This window comes from Giraffa tippelskirchi, chromosome 3 (genome assembly GCF_054371585.1).
Source record: "Giraffa tippelskirchi isolate mGirTip1 chromosome 3, T2T-mGirTip1v1.2.pri, whole genome shotgun sequence".
NCBI classification, from domain to species: domain Eukaryota; kingdom Metazoa; phylum Chordata; class Mammalia; order Artiodactyla; family Giraffidae; genus Giraffa; species Giraffa tippelskirchi.
Window position 1 is genome coordinate 81157337 of NC_137277.1, and position 7111 is coordinate 81164447.

Sequence of the window (7111 nt, forward strand, 5' to 3'; positions counted from 1 at the left end):
TTCTAATGAGATAGTAATTGGAAAGCCTATTCAAAAGGGTAAAGTAAGAAATGTAAGGCTTTATTAATATTTTTAACTGCAGAGTCTAGCAACATTTGTTCACAGGGCCTCTCTCTGGTAAGGACCTTGCACATAAAAGAACTTTGACTTAAAACATGGTAGTACCTGTATTTGCTGTATTTTCTTTCTTTTTTCATTTCTAATTTGCTCCCATCATCTTATTTTTAATTAAAAAACTTAAAAAATGCATTTTTTAATTGGAGGAAAATTGCTTTACAATGTTGTTTTGATTTGTGCTGTACAACAATGTAAATCAGCCACAGTTGTACATATATCACCTCCATATTGACCCTCCCTTCCTTCCCTCATCCTACCTTTCTAGGTCATCACAGACTACTGGGCTGGGCTCCCTATGTTATATAGCAACTTCTCACCAGCTATCTGTTTTACACACAGTAGGGTATCTAAGTCGATGCTACTTTCTCCATTCATCCCACTCTCTCCTTCCCCAACTGTGTCCACAAGTCCATTCTCTATTTCTGTATCTCCATTCCTTCCGTGCAAATAGTTTCATCAATAGCACTTTTCTAGATTATATATATATATATATATATATATATATATATATGTTAATATACTATCTTTCTTTTCTCTTTCTGACTTACTTCAGTCTGTATAACAGGCTTTAATTTCATCTGCCTCATTAGAACTGACTCAAATGCATTCTTTTTTATGGATGAATAATCCTCCATTGTATATATGTACCACAACTTCTTTATCCATTCATCTGTTGATGGATATCTAGGCTTTCTTTCTGTATTATTGGTATTCTTGGCATTTGGGACATTAATCCTGGAGAGACTGCCCCTCAGAGGGTGAGCTAATACCTGGTCATAGCAAATGACTCCCCTTTAAGTGCACCTTTGATATGCAAAGCAACCAATCCAGAGCCCACCTCCCCAGATATCTCTTTTACAAACTCTCACCAAAAATCTATTAAACCAATAATCCCCCACCCTAAGTCACTGCAGGATCAGGTCTTGGACAACTGGGAACCACCCTAGGGACCACCCCTATAGTCCAGAGCCTGTTGACTTACTCAAATCATCCCCTAAACCTTCCTTGCCCACTCCTTCCAGAGAGAACATCAATAAAGATGCTGGACCATGCTCCACCCTCTCCCCTTCTGCTCCAGACTGACTCTGGTCCATCCCCATGTGGCCCTGCCTATCTCCTATTTCTAGGGATCTGGGAGTATAACCCTCTTCATTCATGACAGTCATTTCTGTATCAGCATATCTTACCATACCTGATTAAGATGAATCCTAGGCACATTTTAACACACATAGTACATGATGCCTTATACACAGGTAATGATTACTTTAAAATATAAAGCAATCAGATGCTTTAAATGAATATTAGACTGTCAGGATTTACTGACCATAGTGCATATTCTATATTTAACAACCATAAAAAAGTTGTGTTAAATTTTTTTCACAATTGATCAGTATGCTTATTTTTCTACTTTGCCTATGCCAAAGTTATCCACTGGATTTCTAGGCACTAAATTCTCATGTGAAATCTCCAGATTGATCATTTGTAGTTTTATTCTCAAAATCCTAGGGATTTGACAATATTTAAATCCACTGTACACATGTGCATGCTACTCTGACTCTTTGTCACCCTATGGACTGTAGCCCACAAGCTCCTCTGTCCATGGGATTCTCCAGGCAAGAATACCGGAGTGGGTTGCCACGCCCTCCTCCAGAGGATCTTCCTAACCCAGGGGTCAAACCTGCGTCTCTTAGTACCACCTAGGAAGCCCCTACTTGTGAACTAAATAAACTCCAGCATCTGACATTAAAGGGTAGATGAACATTAAATCTCACTGCTTGTAATCAAGCTAGGTAGAATCTATGACATAATTTTAAATGTGTTGACTATTCACTAAATAAAAGATAGACTTTATCTTGTGGTTTTTTTTGGTTAGGACTTGGTGTTAATTTTAGTGCTATGCATTACCCTTTTTGTAATTTTGCTGCATATATTACTTTGTCAGATTATCAGAATGTTTTAACCTTTACTTTTTTCACTTTTAAAAAATTACATGGTACTCATTTTTCATTTAAATGACTACACACAGTTTAATGAGCTAATAGTTCTTATGGGTATTTGGCAACTTAATGTGCATGATTACATATTTAAAGTTTTAATAACAGCTATGATGGAATTAAGAACTGTAGGTTTGGGACCTTGTGGAAAAGATTATCCCAGGGTTGCTAAGGAAACCAATCTAGATTTCTATTCTTTTCTGCATAGAGTCCTCTGGAAAAGTGAAGCTATAACCCTGTCTCTAATGGCCACCTTTATGGAGTAGCCACTTTCCCCCTTAGCCTCCTCCTCCTTTTGCCTTCAGAGGAGCACTCAGTGATGGAGTGTGCCCCCTGTGCAATGGTCAAGTCTGGCTTCTTTTTTTCCACCTTCAGGTATGAGTCTGGGGCCAGAATCTTCTCTTATTTCCTCTGTTTGGAGCACTGGCTTTGAAAGCCCAGGCCAGCCACAGCCTGGAGACCTTTTATCATAGCCTGGAGACTCTGATGCAGCAATGCCAGGAGGAGAGGAGCCAGGGGCAAAGCGTGTGCCAGACATTGACCAGGCAGGCAGAGGAGTGCAAAATCTCTGGAGAGGAGGCTGATGGTGCAGCTGGGAGCCCAGGCATCTCTACCTTCTCTCATTTGTCATCCACATCTTAAATGAGCAAATGAGAGGAACAGCTTCTGCTGATTTGGTCCCTCCTTCTTACCATGCCTGCTGTGAGTTTCATGGAATAGCCAGAAAGGAACCGGCACTCAAGGAGTACTTACTAATTTAAAATAGAAAGGGCAGGAAAACATTTTTCCACCTCTGAATTAATCAAAATGAGATCTACCATGTTAAATTAAAGAATGAAAAGATAAATTGAGCAAAGAGGAGCCACTGTCATCATAGGGATGTTTTATACTTAAGATCTTGGGTTTCTGTTAAAGAAACGACCAATTTTATTCTTTAGAGATGCCTCAAAATAATTAGGATTGTGCATTCATGTATATAGGAATATAACAATATAAATCATTTCTTGTAGTGACCTTGTGTATATAATTTAATGCAGGATTATATGGACATAATTTAATGCAAAATGATATGAAAAAATATGAAAGTATAAAATGAAATAGATGTGCTTTCTCTCTAGCAAGTGAAGCCAAAATTGACTTCCAAGCCACTTCCTCTTTCTGCTCCTGGGTGTTGATCTGACCTTCTTCCTCAATGCTACTTGAGCACCTACCACAGCATCTGGCACATAGGGAATATAGTAGGTTCTTTGTAAATCATATTTGAATGAATGGAAGAGACGTTAGTACAACCTTTATTTAATCTTAAGGGTGACATGCACTGAGGGGACCATTATATCAGTTCGGGTGGCACTATTGACATTTTAGACTGGATAATTCTTTGTTAGGGGGAAGAGGGGCTCACCTGTGTATAGTAGGATGTTTAACAGTATCCTCTGTTTAACTCTGGCCTCTACCTGATAGATGCTTGCTTGGTCTTGACAATTAATAATGTCTCCAGATACTGGCAAATGTCTCTTAGGGGCAACCTCCCATTTTTAGAAACCACTGATGTAGAATGATTTGGGAGTAATCATGTACTGCCTTAGGAATATTTATAACTTTTGATATAGCAATTCCAGATTGCCCTAAGGAAATTTTTATGGATATGTGCAAAGATTTGTTTATATGAATACTCACTGCAGTCTTATTTATAATAGTGTAAAAATATCAACTCAAACATCCAACTAGAGGGTTGGATAAATAGACTATGGTACATAATATAATGGAATATTTAATCAGAGAAATTGCTCACAAACTATTAAGTGAACAGAGCATATTTAGAGAAAATAGCATCCCAGTTATCTTAACAATAACAACAAAAGCATGAGCAAAGGGGTTGAGTTTGGACTCAGACAGACTGGATTCAATTCTCAGCCCTACCACTAAGAGTTGCATCCTATTTTACTTCTCTGGTTGTTAGTTTCTGCAGTCCTAATGTAGGAATATTGATTCCTGTCTTAAAAGGTTGTCAGAATTAAATAAAATTATATATGAGACGTGCTTAGAATTCTGTTTGTTTTGAGGACTTGGTAAAAAGAAATCGGAATAGCGCCTACAGAAGGAAGGCGCCATTTGGAAGATGATAAGCCAAAATATTAACAGAGTGATCTCGGTGTGGTGGGCTTATTTTTCTCTTCTCTTTTGTATTTTTTATTTATTTCCCCCAAATTTTTGCATATGTATTAATTAATAGAGAAACTGTTGTTGCTTTTATAGATACACCTCAGAAGCTCAGTGTCACACTGCAGTAACATGACAGCAGCTTACTTCCCACTCTTCCTGAGCTCTCCTCCTTATTGATAGGTTGCTCTCCTCCAAGGATTCCCTCCTTCCTAGGTCTTCACACCTTCAACATGGGAATTTCAAGGTTGCCCTTAGCATCAACACAGCAGATGAGGGGAGAAAGAACTGGACAAATGAAGTGGGAAGATGCAGTGGGTCAGGTCCGGAAATGGCCCACATCATTTCCTGCTCCCATTTCACTGATTTTCTAGGCACTAGCACCCAGGCAGGTAGGCATACCTAACTGCAGGAAGGCTAGCAAGTATAGCATGTCCTTGCCCCAAAGTGGTTCCCAGCCACAGGTCCCATCTAACTCATGCAGGCAGCTCGAATTGCAGGACCTTCAAGTGGGTAGCCAGCTCCTCTAGCAGATCCTCCTATTTTTCACAGGCTGGGACTCATGTGCATGATTAATTGTCCACAGCAAGATCTGAGAGGGAAAATGAGCTGGGCTTTGGAAAAGGGACTTGAGAACTAGGGGGAGAAGATTTTTGCTGTTTTATCTGACATTGTTGAGAATGGATTTGAGAATAGGACTCTGTAGGCAGGAAGTTTGCCAAGGAGATTGTTGCCTCTAAACTCAAAGGTCTGAGGGTTAAAAGATCAAGGAGTGGGGCCAGACCTGGATACATAATTTCTGGGACCCAGAGAAAAATTAAAATGGGGGTCTTGGCAGAAGTCAGGGAAGTCTGTCTCCCCAGCCCAGCCACCAGATTGCAGTCTCTGTTAGAACGTGCTCTGTACCTGGATCATGGGTGAGTGAGAGATCACTACAGGGGCTTAGTGAATGCACCATGATGTTACCAGCCTGGGATGGGGACAGCCAGCACCTTGCCCCTACCCTGTGATACTGCATGGCGCTTGACCCTCCTGGTATCCATGCCCATGACCTCAGTGGGAATGGAGGGCAACACCAGAATGTGGGCGCCCTCCCTCCCAACACATCCCCCGACAACCAGATCCTGTTGCCGTCCCGGGTAGAAGAATAGAGGACACGGGGCAGAGAGTGGGAGACTGTGAATCTACCGATAAGCTGGACAGTGTAAGCCCGTGGGGGATGCTCCATCATATTTCACCTACAAAAGACAAATTCAGCTTCAGCTTCAAGTGGTGGGGCAGGAACGGGGGATTCTCAACATGGGGCCCTGTGACTACATTGGATCATACCCATAAAGCCATTTTGCAGCAGCACCTATACTTTGACTTTAAGAATAAATAATGAGGGGCTTCCCTGGTGGGTCAGTGGTAAAGAATCTGCCTGTCAATGTAGGAGACATGGGTCTGATTCCTGATCCGGGAAGATTCCACATGATGTGTGGCAACTAAGCCTGCGCATCACAACTATTGAGCCTCTGCACTAGAGCCCAGGTTTGATCCCTGGGTTGGGAAGATCTCCTGGAGAAGGGAATGGCAACCCACTCCAGTATTCTTGCCTGGAGAATCCTGTGGACAGAGGAGCCTGGTGGGCTACAGTCAATGGGGCTGCAAACAGTCAGGCGGGACTGGATGACTAAAACTGACTGAGAACCCGGGAGCTGAAACTACTGAAGCCCGTGCACCCTAGAGCCCGTCTATGCTCCACAAGAGAAGCGATGACAGAAGCCACAACAATGAGAAGCCTGCATGCCACAGCTGGAGAGTTGCCCCTGCTTGCTGGAATTAGAAAAAAAGCCTATGCAGCAATGAAGAACCAGGATAGCCAAAAATAAATAAATAAAATTATATGAATAAAGAATAAATAATGAGGATGGCAAACTCCCCATGGAAGTTTTTTTTTTTTTTCCTACCTACTTCCATGGCACTTTGCCCATATGACTTTTGCTATTTAGTCCATTCTTGATCATTTCTATTTTGGCTCTCCTGTCTTTCTCTCCATTAGGCTATGAGTGCCTTGGGGGCAGATGCTGTGACTTCCACAGCTTTGTAGTGCCCCTGTGTGTGGCACAGTGCCTAGCAGGTAGTAGATAACCCCAAACTACTTGTTCTATAAATAAATGAAGAAAAGGAATATAATTGAGAATTTGGTTTACAAGGGCAAGTCGCCTAGGTATTGTACTGGTACCAGGTTACAAGGTCAATTACGACCAGGGGTTTAGCTAATAATACTGAAGTAGGCCACATGTAGGCCAAGGGGCCTATCATATCTTAGCAGAGGAAGGATTAGGGTCCCCAGGTCAAGCAGTCAGGTACAATACTCTAGTGGTCCAGGCTATGAATATTAGAGAGATGAAGGCACAGGGAACCAAGAACTGCATCTATTATCAGTGAAAAAAAAAAAAAGAGAAATTAGCAGATTTGGGAGGATAAATACAAGAGAAAAAAAATCAACTATGACCAATATAGTAGTCCTGGGGCTTTGAGAAAATAGTGATTATGTTGTTAATAATGGCAGTGTTGAAAAAACGAGATATAGTCTGTTTTTCATATGTTTATTTAAATGCCAGTAGTGGACTTCCCTGGAGGACCATTGGCTGACTCCCTGCTCCCAAAGCAGGGGGCCTAGGTTCAACCCCTGGTCATGTAACTTAAGATCCCACATGGTGCAACTAAAAAGAAAAAAGGATCCCACATGCTGCAGCGAAGACCCAGTGGAGTCAAATAAATGCATAATAAATATTTTTAAAAATAGCAGTAGTGATGTCTTTTAGGCAAGACAGATCATTTGCTAGGGAAAGTAT

At 41.3% G+C, this 7111-nt stretch overlaps 1 protein-coding gene across 1 annotated transcript in view; it reads left to right on the forward strand.

Moving 5' to 3' along the window:
• PDE11A (phosphodiesterase 11A) overlaps positions 1-7111 on the forward strand; it is a 403729-nt gene that overhangs the window by 21397 nt on the left and 375221 nt on the right. The window lies entirely within an intron of this gene.